This window comes from Pimephales promelas, chromosome 21, assembly GCF_988280905.1.
Source record: "Pimephales promelas chromosome 21, fPimPro1.hap1.1, whole genome shotgun sequence".
Taxonomy (NCBI): Eukaryota; Metazoa; Chordata; class Actinopteri; order Cypriniformes; family Leuciscidae; genus Pimephales; species Pimephales promelas.
This window is the reverse complement of record NC_142789.1, coordinates 11,478,707-11,491,687: the sequence shown is the minus strand read 5'-3', so window position 1 is coordinate 11,491,687 and position 12,981 is coordinate 11,478,707. Positions and strand designations below refer to the sequence as shown.

The following is a 12,981-nucleotide window of genomic DNA, read 5'->3' as shown; positions in this document are numbered from 1 at the left end:
CACGGGAAGCTTCAACAACAATCTGACAAACACCAGACGAAAGACAGGGCATTAAATAGGTTTGCAGCTATTGCCGATGATGGTAATCAGCGGTAACGCCCACACAAAACAATGCAATCAGCGCAAACGAGACTGAGACAGCGGATCTACCAACCGTGACAGTAGACCAATGGTTCTGGAGGTATAAATGATCACTTCAGTATTTACAGTAATTAACCAAAAACATTAAGCAATAAGATACTCTGCAGATCTGCGAAATACTATGCTTTTAAGTTGGATTAAAATATGACAAGCCAGCATTTAGGACCTGGTTTTTAAATAGCTTGATTTCTCATTAATACAGGAAGTTTTAATCTCTCCACCAGAGATCATTTGTAGCCCAGAGCATTTCATACTAGCATTTGCAAGACTTGCTGAGGTCATACTTTAAAATCTTATTAAATGCAGATTAAACCAAAGCACTGGCAGTGCAAGCATTCCAAAATATAAAAAGAGTTCGAATATGAAACTTTCATTTGCAGCATGGATGTCATTAAGTGCAGGAAGAGAAAAAGAAAAAGAAAAAAATCAGAAGACTTTTATATTCCAAAGTACACTATTTGCAACAGATTTGTATTTATTAGATTAAAAGAACACAGTGGTTTATGAGTAATGATTATTATACGGAAAAAAAAGAAGATGAAACAGACATCTATGAAGACTAGACAGCATCCCACACTTGGGGTTTAATTATACTGTTGCCATGCAATCCTCTAAGACAGTGAATAGTAGTACTGCAAAGAAGCACAAATGATGTTCTTAGCTCCTCTAGAGGCATCAACAATTAGCTTTCTATCAGTCCAAATGAATGTCAAGCAACCTAAAAATGTTTTAAAGGCACTAAATTTTAAATATCTGTCAGTATTTCACTGTTACATTTCAAACACACTGCAGATGCTAAACGAATAAGGGCCAGATGTACAAACAAATACTACTCTTTTGGCGTCAGAATTTACTAAACACGCAGTGAAATATTAGCACTATTGCATGAAGTTTAAGAAATTCAGAACATAGACACAGCCGGAACATTTTCATAACAACCAGCGCAATCTACCAGTTAGCATTCAAACCGTGATTTTTTTTAGCATTCAAACCGTGAAATAATACCGTATACTACATTTTTGCATTTCCCATAAATTTTGCTTCTGAAAGGGAAACTCCAACAAATGCATATGCAAAAAGATCAGCCACAAAAATTACCCTATCCACACCTTTTCAGTGATAACTAACTAAAGTTTGAACACAAAGTAACTGGTGAAAACAAATGAAAACACGTAACAGGAGGAAACACACTAAACCAGGGAATGTCCATTCAACAACTGACAGAGAACAAGATAACAAGGGGGCTTGGCTAATAGGGGGGCTTCCCTGAAACACCAGGGAAATCAACAGACTAATCAACGGCCCGGTCCCAATATCCACACTTCCACCCTTGTGTCCCTCAATGCGCGTTCTCGCTAAGGGGTGCAAGACCGCAGGGTGTCCCGATCCTCTAATGGTGTTCTCCAGGGATGATCATCCCTGTTCAATTGTGATTTTCACAAGTGCGCATAAAACTTCACTTTGCAATAGGCTATTACCCAGAATCCTTTTAGGGTCGTGATGTTTCAAACAGCTAACCAATGGGGAAGCAAAACGGTTGCTATGGTGCTGGTCGGCAGTGGGAAAACTCGGCAAGAAGCAAGAGGACAAACAAATGGAGATGAAATTTCTTTTTTAAGTGTAAATGAAAATAGTTCACTTTTCTCCACATTCACTCACCAAAATGACAACATATTAGGAACAGCTTTCAGTATAATGCAGAGTTTACATCACTTCATAGTTTATGAAGGTTATATCACAATTTATCTTAGCCAAAAAATGTTAAATATGAATAAAATTAACAGAAAGGTTGGTAGCTTAGAGTGAAAAAAGATATTCAATTTTTCATTCAAAGGGATTGTGTCATGTTACAGCTATTATTAGCAGCACACATTAGCCAAATGAACAGTGTTTGTTCTCCAGATCACAACAGAAGTGACATAGATAGTGATGTGTGCAAAACTGTCCCAATTCTGCTCTTCACAGCTTCGGGCACTTGCTCACTTACTCTGCTAAGTGCACTATCAACAAGTGTCCACTTCGAGGAAGACCTCAGGGCATAGTGTGGATATTGGCACATGGCCAACATTAAAGTAACAAGAAACTCAATGCTAACAATTACAGGCCAATCTCGAATCTGCCTTTTCTGTCAAAGATACTGGAAAAAACAGTATCCTCACAACTGTGTTTAGATCAGCCGGAACCGGGAACACATCAAGTAAAGGTATGAAAGCACGCTTAGGGCCTGTACCCATATCGCGTCTTTTGCGCGCTCATAATGTATGCGACACGGTCGTGGTGCGACGCGCTCGTTTTCTCCAAGCGCGCCTGCGCCACATCGAGATAAAAACAACTCAACTTTTCAGAATGCCGCAAGTGCACCATATACGCACAGTAGGACACGTGACAAAAACCAACCGGAGCGCAAAGGCCCTAGCGCTTTGGCAAAAGGAGAATGTGGCGTGCTCAGCGTTTTCTATGCATTTTTAGGTGCTATATGTGAATCCGGCCTTAGTCTCTCTGAGGGATCCCAAGGGACCCTCTATAGTGGACCTGCGCCAGGACCCATCCCAACTCATCCTTAAGTGCCGGCCTCATCGACATGACAGCCATCGGCACTGATCCTCAACAACTCGTCTCTATAACGGCGTGATTACTTCATCTTCAAAATAGATACTCAGCCCGAATAACAGGTAATACAGCACGAATCACACACTGTTACTTCGTTGGCCAGAGGAGAACTGGCCCCCGACTGAGCTTGGTTTCTCCCAAGGTTTTTTTTCTCCATTCTGTCACCTGATGGAGTTTTGGTTCCTTGCCACTGTTGCCTTGGCTTTTGGCTTGCTTTGCTTTGCTTGATCTGCTGGTATATTACAGTATACTCCCTACAAAAAACTAGACAACACCACTGCCCCTTTTCCACCAACAAGAACCAGGTGGTTCAGAGCTAGAGCTAGTGCTGGTTCGGAGTTGGTTCGACTGACGAGCTTTCAAAGAACCGGTTTGCCTTTCCACAGGCTAGAGAACCATCAGAGAGCCAGATCTTACGTCACTGTATACATCTCATTTTGCCCAGCAATGCTAGCACGGCACACACAAACACACCAGGCTTATTTGAGACGGTTACTATTTATGCTCATGGCTTTGCAAACCTACATCGGTATCCAAACACAGCGAATCCAGCACATCCATGCAGCTCGCCGTAACTTGCATTAACGGAGATTACAATCGAGCTGCTATTAGCATGATTAGCTGCTATTTAAAAAAATGCTTAATTGCTTAAATATGTCTTAATTAAAATAAAGGAACATTTAGTTTTTTTTCTGTTCTGAATATCATTAAAACAGAAAAGGCAGAGACAACATTAAGATGAATAATTTTTAAGGAATACTCCACTTTTTTTTGGAAATAGTCTCATTTTACAACTTCAGAGTTAAACAGTCGAGTTTTACCGTTTTCGAATCCATTCAGCCGATTTTCTGATTTTTAGAAGAATATCAGTAACCAGACAGTTTTAAAAAATTTTCCTACAATGGAAGTCAATGAGACCAGAAACTATGGAAGTCAATGAGACCAGAAACTGTCTGGAAAATCGGAATCAGAAATCAGAAAATCGGCTAAATGGATTCGAAAATGGTAAAACCCAACTGTTTAACTCTGGGGGAGTTGTAAAATGAGCCTATTTCCAAAAAAAAAGTGGAGTATCCCTTTAAGATATTATATTGTATGCTATGTGTTGTGAATACACCCATGTTAAACATTAAAATTTACTTCCATTGCATATCATAGAACACATAAGCGTAAAATATAATTACAAAGACCTCCAGATAAATACGGAGATTCTGTACATTTAACACTAGAACGGCCACAACGGTCATTTTGACCGTTTTGAATTATATATCTACAATAACTTTGTTGAAAAAAATAATAAAATCCTGTTGGTACCTGACTTTTCCTAAAATTGTCTGTATTTTCATTTAAAATGCTTTTCATATAAATTAAGTTACATAAACGTAAGGCAAAAAAAAAAAAAAAAAGAACATATTTACCTATTTCGGCCATAGACGGTCATATTGACCGCACTGAATTTCGCAATATTTTTTTGTTAAATATCCCGCAGTTGATCTTGTTCTCTCTCAACTGTCAACAGAAAGGTCCGTCCGGTCACCTCTGTAGCGGTGTTTGCTATATAATAATTTCTACATTAGTTGTTGATCAGAAATAAGCAAATAAAACCAGACTACAGTTATCTATAATACTTACGTTATCTATAGGCTATATATCATTAGAGAGTGATTCAGAGTCAGAGTCCACATCAAGGAAAAAGAGACGGCTGCTGTCATCAGACACGGCGGATCCAGATGATCCATTCATGTCGGATGATCCTGGTGAGCTCTGCTGCCCTGTCCTGCGCTGTTGCTGCATGGGCGGTTCACTAGTTCTGCTAGTCCTATTATTATTATTAGCCTATTGACCGCTTCGCATATCGTCACTAACATTTTCGTCATAGTTTTTGTCATTCAAACCTAGTTTTTATTTAGTTATCGTCTCGTTTTCGTCTTTGAAAAAATGTGGTTGATGAAAATAAAATTATGAAAATTATTCGTCAATGAAATAAACACTGTTTTGAATCTAACGGTCAAAATGACCGTTCGTGGCCGTTCTAGTAGTTTTGGAATTCTGGCACTTCTAGTGTTAAGTGCTGCAAAACATATTGAGCTATTGACACAGGGCCGTCTTTGGCCCGTAATCGCTGCTCGCAGCTATATTTTCAGGTTGTTTTCATTTGTCATGCACATCTTCTTTGTTCAGATTCCTGCCACTCGTTTTTCTCTTTGGTTACCATCATTATTAGTTCATACGTATGTATTAGCTGCGTTTAAGTAATTATCCTGGTTTGTGTTCATACTTAAGTTGTCCCTTCACCTGCATTCCTTGTCCGGTATTGTCTGTGCACTAAAGCACACTGTCTCGCATGTTGGCTGCCCTTTTGGATTTATCTATTAAAACTTGTGTTACACTATATCTTCATTGGAACTTAAGCATTACAGTACCAAAGTGGATGCCCTAGTAAATCATTTCTTATTTGATTTCAAAATGATCATTAGGCAAAGACACGCAGTTTATGTAAAAATGCTTTTTTGTGTGTGTGTCAGAAAGCTGATGGTTCACCTGGCATTAGTATATGCTTCTTCCACCTAGTCAACTCTGACGCCTACATACGTTCTCCAAACACAAGCAGTGCCCACGCCATCCACTGCAACTATCGTGAAGTCTGTGAAAGAGCTCACAAACAGAGCTCTGGCTGTTGCCATGGTGACTGGGTTGAGCAGTGGGGGCCTCCAGTGCGGAGCAATTTATCATTTTAATAAGAACTATGTGTTTCAAGGGGCGGGTCTGGGCTCACAATCACACAGACATTCAATTCATTTCATGACATTGAATGAGTTTGAAAGATGAGAGGTTGAAATGGATTTTGAGCACTGATAAAGTTTCCTTTATTTTAAGCTGGAAGGTGTATGGCTGGGTTTATTATGTCATAACTAATGTAATCATTTTTCAAAAGACTAAAGAAAAATGAGACAGAAGACTCTGTGGAATAATGTCTCGTAGAAATGTTATTCAATTTGAAGCCGTCACTTTGTTTCATTCACTGAAAAAAACTACTTGTAAGATTTACTTAATAAAATCCTCGTAACAATTTGCACAAGTAAATTTTAAGTAAATTTTACTGCTATAATATTAAGTACAACTCGCGTGCCATTATCAAGTAAAATCTACTTAGTATTGAACAAAACTCTCATGAAGAAATTAAGTAAAAAATACCCATTTACATTTCATTTAGAAGCTATATCTATTTAAAGTAATTAAGTAAAGTTTATTTATTGTTTTTAAATTAGGAAGCTTGCTTTTATGAAATTTTTAAGTAAATCTTACCATTTAATGAAGTAAAATAAGTAGATATTATTTAAGTTTTTTTGTTGAGATTTTCATTTACTACATATTTAAACATTTAAACATTGATAATTTCTTTTTTATAAATAATCATGAACATAAATAAATAATCATTTTCTCAATATTTTTCACAAATCACACAACTAAAATTCAATTAAACAGTTTATTTTTTAGTCATCAAAAATGTTCATACAAGAATGGACATTCAGTCATCTCTTGACACAGGTGCATTCAGTAAAACTGTCTTTACGGTATTGCTGCTTCCAGCATTTCCTTCCCTTCAAAAAGGATGGATACATCGATTGGATCTTCTCCATCAGCACCACGAACGACCAGTATTTTAATGCTGTGCTGAGTGATGTCACTGCCGCTGTCCTCCTGCATACAATTTAGAAGAAAAAATATAATTCTTTTGAGAAACAAAAATATAATGGCTTAAATTATTTTATTTGACTTGCATTAAAGGACAAGTTCGGTATTTTACAATTAAAGCCCTGTTTTAAGATCGTCCCTGATGAAATAGAATAGTTAAGATTGTTTTTTAGACAGATGCTCCGGTCACGAGAATTTTTGGATCCTGTGTTAGCACCCCCCCGCCTTTATAATAAAAGCATAGGTGCACTCGAACAATCATTCATTAAAACGCATAAAACTTTAGTTTACAAAGACGTGAAACTCACCGAGTGGTCTGGGGTGTTCACTGATATGCTCACACAAAAATCGCTGTAAAAGATGCTTTCCAACAGGTTTTATCGTAGTTTTTGTCCAAGTCCATTTTCTTCCTGTTTTTGGTCGAAATCCACAGTAGTCAATTGTCGAGTTTGCGTGCGCGATCCTTAGTTATCTAGTTCGAGTTTGCGTGCGCGATCCTTAGTTATCTAGTTCGAGTTTGCGTGCGCGATCCTTAGTTATCTAGTTCGACCGAAAACAGGAAGAAAATGGACTTGGACAAAAACTACGATAGAACCTGTTGGAAAGCATCTTTTACAGCGATTTTTGTGTGAGCATATCAGTGAACACCCCAGACCACTCGGTGAGTTTCACGTCTTTGTAAACTAAAGTTTTATGCGTTTTAATGAATGATTGTTCGAGTGCACCTATGCTTTCATTATGCATATGAATTCATGAAATGAATAGTGGAATAAAGTCATTATGTTTGCGCACAAAAAGTATTCTTGCCGCTTTATAAACTTAAAATTGAGCCACTGCAGTCACTGCATGACTACTTTGATGATGTCTGTATTACCTTTTCTGGACAAGGACGGTATATCATACATACATTGTATTTTGAAGAAAATGGGATATCAAACAGTTGACTGTAGCCATTAGAAATCTACTATGGAAGTCAATGGCTACCGTCATTTGATTACCAACATTCTTTTAAAATATATTTGTTTGTGTTCATCAGAAGAAATAAACTCACAACGGTTTGGAACAACTTGAGTGTAAACAATGTTTACACAATGTAAACAATGACAATTTTTATTTTTGGGTGAACTATCCTTTTTAGGGTGCTATAAACTGGAGTGCAGTTTTCTGTGAAATAAATTTGACTCTGTTTAACCTTTCACACGCAACTTTAAAATATTCTAGCTGACCACCCAGTGTGCGACTTTCATTTTAAAATATATCTCCTTATTATTTCCATGGCGACGTTTCGTGATTGTGAAAATGAAAATGATGTCATTAATGACTCACCCTCATGTCGTCCCGAGCCCGTCAGAACTCTGTTCATCTTCAAAACACAGTTTATCATCTTCTTTATCGTCAAAGTAGAGAATGAGGCTGCGGATAACTGATTCCCATCTCAAGGCTTTGTGTCTGTGAACAGATTTATATTGTACCATTACACAACATTTTATTCATACACAATGAACTCAATGAAATCAAGTGAGAACACAAAAGCATTCATGCGCAAGGAACACTGATTTAAAGTACTTAGAGCAAAGTGACTCTACTTCTTGTTCCTGTCTGCCTTGCATTTTGGCCAAAGCAGAACTGTCGCTGAAACTCTATCATCTTCAGTACAGATTCTTAATATTTGAAATTTAAGTTGTAATTTATGACTAAAATTCTAATTACTGAAATTTCTGAACTTTTGACTTTTGTCTGTTTAATACAGTAAAGCTACTTTAATGCAATCTATATTGTATTAAAAGCTATACAATAAATGTACATGCATGTATGAGAAATACATTAAGTATATCTTATTTAAAAAAATGTGAACAAGCACACTTTTGATCAAACACACCTGACTCAGTTTGTCCAGAAATGGCCTCAGTTGGTCCCCACAACACCTCCCATGGCCTTCATCAGGGCAATAAGTCTTGATGTGCATTGGTCAAGTCTGAACATGAATCTCTGCCCCATGATCGATTCTCCTGAATTCCTCCTTGATCTAATGTGACAAAATGATTCAAGAGTACAACAGCAGAAATTTGGTTAAATAGACTGATGCAGGGAGCAAGGGTTAATTATACAAGGACTGTAGATATCAACAGTGGAGTGAACAATCCAGCACTTTCTTTTGTAATGTGCAAATCCAAAAGAGAAACACTAATTTTAACTTTGAGTTTAGTACATTTCAAGTTTATTTATTTTTTCATGTGCTAAATCAGTTACTGTTGTCAATATTATTATTGCCCATGATTACCACTCACGATCTCTATTTTCTACAATCAACTTTTAGAAACAGGATGATTTTAGAAACGCAGCCCTGCTTACTTTAAGACCTCATTTATGCACGATTTAGTGCGATTGAAAAAAAAAAAAAAAGCTTTATGTGTAAACGTTCCATCCTGAGCAATATTCAGCAAGAGCATTCAAACTTTTCCATAGTCAACAGTATAACGTTAAGAGCGGTTGACATTAAATTGTTAATTTCAAGGCCCAATTTTAGCTAGCTAGCAGTTAAAACGGTAAAGATTGTCTACTAATTTCTACTTAGTTTGACATTTTTACACGAAAAACAGTTCTTTGTGAATCTATAAAACTATTGAAAACTTCCGATTCAATATAAATAATGTACGTTAACGTTAGGAAGTGAAAAGGGGTTAACGATACAGTATGAGTAGCAGCTATACTGTTATGGATAACCCACACGCGTTGCACTAATATGAGGCCATGTTGTAAGGTGAGCATTAATGTTTATTGAGTCAAATAAACAAGAATCATCAATCAAAACCCACACAGACTCATGTTTTATTAAATGTAAAACAGAAAGACAAACTTACCTCAAACACGACAGAAAGCAGCCACGCAGCAGCCCGCCAATTCGTCTCGTCTCAGATCCAAAGTGCGCAGTTAGACTTGTCCAAACGCGCATGTGCGGATTCAAACGCGCTATGCTTTTCTATTAAAATTTACTTAAAATTACTATGTTTATGTGAAGGGACTATAAAACGTTTAAATATTACAAGAAAATATATAATAAGATTTACTCTTTCCAACCAGTTAATTTATTACATGAATTAAACGCGTAGATATTTAAAATTTTACTTAGAAAATTCTAGTTCACATTGAATTTTAATTTTATTAAGTAAAAATTATGATGATTCATTTAATATATATTACTACACCAAAAAGTTCGTTTTTACAGTGTTCCTTTTAAATTCTTCTGTTGATGGATGAGAGATGGAAATTGTTCTTCTACTAAAATCTTATCAGATGATTTACTAATGGGTTTTGGATATTTAGACCACAATATATTTCTCATTTCATCAGCCTGTTCTTCAACCGTTGGCAGGAGATTACTTGACCTCATGGATCAAAGTATGCAGGAGTCCAACAATAAAGGAAAATAGATAAAATAGTATCTGCTAACCACCCAAATCCACACCAACATACAATGTGATTGTTTTTCCTCATAATTCATCATATTTATGTGTCTAAAATAACTAGAAGAAGAATGCAATCAGTTGTCTGCTGTAAAGGAGATAGCGGGTGATGACTTTTGCTCGTTTCTTCAGTATTCAGTTTACTCACCCTGATTAAATTCACATTGATTAAATTTTCAAGAGCTTTAATGAAGACAGCAGCCCTTTGATCTCCAGGTGCTTCGGCTGCTCATGGTGATAAAGCTTTTATTTTGCAAAGCACTTTTACAGGGTATCGCACCAACTCAGATGGCCAAATGTCACACTTTTTGCAGAACTTTGAGGAGTGGATCAATTCTCAATGCTTATGACTCAAACAGGTATAGTGGACGCAAAACTGGTCATTATGAACTGGACCCTCAAAATGGGTCACACCGAAAGTTTGGCAACAGTAAGAGACTAACACTTTTATATAAAAAAAAATGTGTAAAGACTTTTACAATGTTACAACATGTTTCTAAAGTAAATGCTGTTCCGGTTTAACAAGAATCCTGGAAAAAAGCAAAACGCTTTCAACTGTTCAACATCGACAATAATACAATTTTTTTTTGCACCAAATCAGCATATTAAAATGATTTTAAACAGATGGTCCCAATTATATATGAAGAGTTTAGATGCAAAAGCCTCTAAATGCCATTTGAAATTTTCTTCTAAAATGATCATTTTTATCAAGCTTGTATATTTAAGTTCAGTAATTTCACTTAAATGGCAATGATAATTGTCATTAATTGTCATTTAAGTGAAATTACTGAACTTAATGAAATTACTGAACTTAAATATACAAGCTTGATAAAAATTGAGAAAATTTCAAATGGCATTTAGAGGCTTTTGCATCTGAACTCTTCATATATATATATATATATATATATATATATATATACATATATATATATATATATATATTAGGGCTGTGCAAAAGTTAATTGCGATTAATCGCATCCAAAATAAAAGTCTGTGTTTACATAATATATTTGTGTGTGCTGTATATAATTATTTTTTATATATAAATACCTATGCATGCATGTATATATTTAAGAATTATTTGCGCTTAAATTCTGTATACATTTATAAATACATAATCTATATTATATAAATATAAATATTTTATATATGAATAACACATTTTCTTAAATATATACATGCATGTGTGTGTATTTATATATACAAAATAATTATATACAGCACACACAAATATATTATGTAAACACAGACTTTTATTTTGGATGCGATTAATCACAATTAACTTTTGCACAGCCCTAATATATATATATATATATATTAACTAATTTTAATGATTTTAAAGAACTTTTTTAATTTACCTACAATAACCATGAAACTTCAAAATTAAATTTCCGTTTTAACATAAAGGGACTGTGTGTAACTTTTTATGTAATTTATTATTTAAAATCAATATTTTTATTCATAAATATGTCCTCGATGGTGTAAAAATACCTCTGCCAATTATCGGACTTATCCTCGTACACAAAGAATTTATTATCTTTATATGCGACGGGGAGTCCCCACGGAGGCTTCCATGTTCCGCCATCTTGAAAAAGTATAATACCAGAGAGGGACATAAAGTACTAGGCCAACGCGTTTCCACAACGCGTTTTTGTTCAGAGCCAGTGTGACGTGACTGAAAGCAGCAGAAGCGGAGGATCAGAGCAGTGAGAAGCACTTCACTGCCCCGGCAAGTTTAAAAGCCTGAATTGCAAACCCCCATTGCCAGAAACGTCCAAAAAAAATAGATTGTAAAAGGAAACGTGACCGAAGATTACAAAAAACACGAGTTAATGTCGGGATAGCTTTTTCCAGGTGGATCTAATGCAAGAGTTCAAAAGAGACGCTGAAGTCCTGCTTTCTTCTTGACAGGTAAGGCAAAGTTACAGTCTTAATTACAAGCTTTTTTCCCTTGTTTGGTTGTGTACTTTATTATGTAGACAGATGAACATTTATAGTTAGCCTAAAAGTTGATGATATATGCACGTAGGCTACTTCAGAAAATATAACGAATAAAGGCTTAACAACTAATTACAATAGTTTTTCACAGTCAGTAATTCATACTGTAAGGCTGTGTGTCCACCAAAGCGTTTTTCCACGCCCCTGGCGTATGTTTTCAAATGGTTTCAATGTTAGCGCCGCGTTTTTTAAACACCATGAGCGTACCGAGGCGCCAAGCGTTTTTTTCACGCTGAAGCGCCGAGCGCCCAGTGTTTTTTCTGGTCGCTGGGAGTTGAAAAATGTTCAACTTTGGATAAAACGCAGCGCTCATCACTGTCACATTTTACCCAGCCGTCCAATCACAGTGGAGGAGGGGCGGGACTAAATCACATCGACCAACTGTCACAACATTCAGACTGCTGCATATATTGGCTAAAAACGCTTTGGTGGACACACGGCCTAACATTGTTTATTCGTTGTTTCAAGTTTCTGTTTGTTTGAAATAACAAACCTGTTCACCCGAAGGAACACTCGGCGAAGTGCTAATCCTGTCACAGCTTTTTGGTACATAAGGGCTACCGTAGATGCAACACGCATTTGAAAAAGCAAAACGCTGGAGAGCACAATTCGATTGAATGCAAAATACATTTTCACCGCTAGATGGCAGCAATTCCTACACAATGTCACTTTCATTGCACTTCTTTCTTTTTTCTTTGAAGGTACTCTATTGGTCTTGCATACGGCAGACCCAAGGCGTCATTACCTATATGAGTAGAACTGATGAATGTAGACTCATTACTTTACTCTATATGTAATCATTCTCTAAACAGTGAAGTCCCCCTGTGGTGAAAATCCAGCTTTTAATATTGTTTATTTGTCTATAAGAAAAAAAACATTCGCAAATTCACAAGTCAAGACCATTGCTGCAGTGAATCAAAGACAGTCTCAAAAATGCAGTTTGAATTCGCTTGTAACCAATTATGTCAATATGTGATCGTCGATGAGTGGATCTCTGAGCTGGTGTGAGTGAGTGGAGGCGGGGCTAATTTGCATAGAACTGGCAAGGGTGTAGAGTTACATTCAAGTTATT

At 36.3% G+C, this 12,981-nt stretch overlaps 1 long non-coding RNA gene across 1 annotated transcript; it reads right to left on the bottom strand.

Annotated features, from left to right (window-relative positions):
• Positions 1–6,224: 6,224 nt before the first annotated feature.
• Positions 6,225–9,581, bottom strand: LOC120485324 (uncharacterized). Its single transcript, XR_016148581.1, has 4 exons — positions 9,309–9,581; positions 8,327–8,473; positions 7,774–7,896; positions 6,225–6,453 (listed from the first exon to the last, which is right to left on the bottom strand). It is a non-coding gene; the product is annotated as an uncharacterized LOC120485324 (long non-coding RNA).
• Between the last annotated feature and the right edge of the window lie 3,400 nt (positions 9,582–12,981).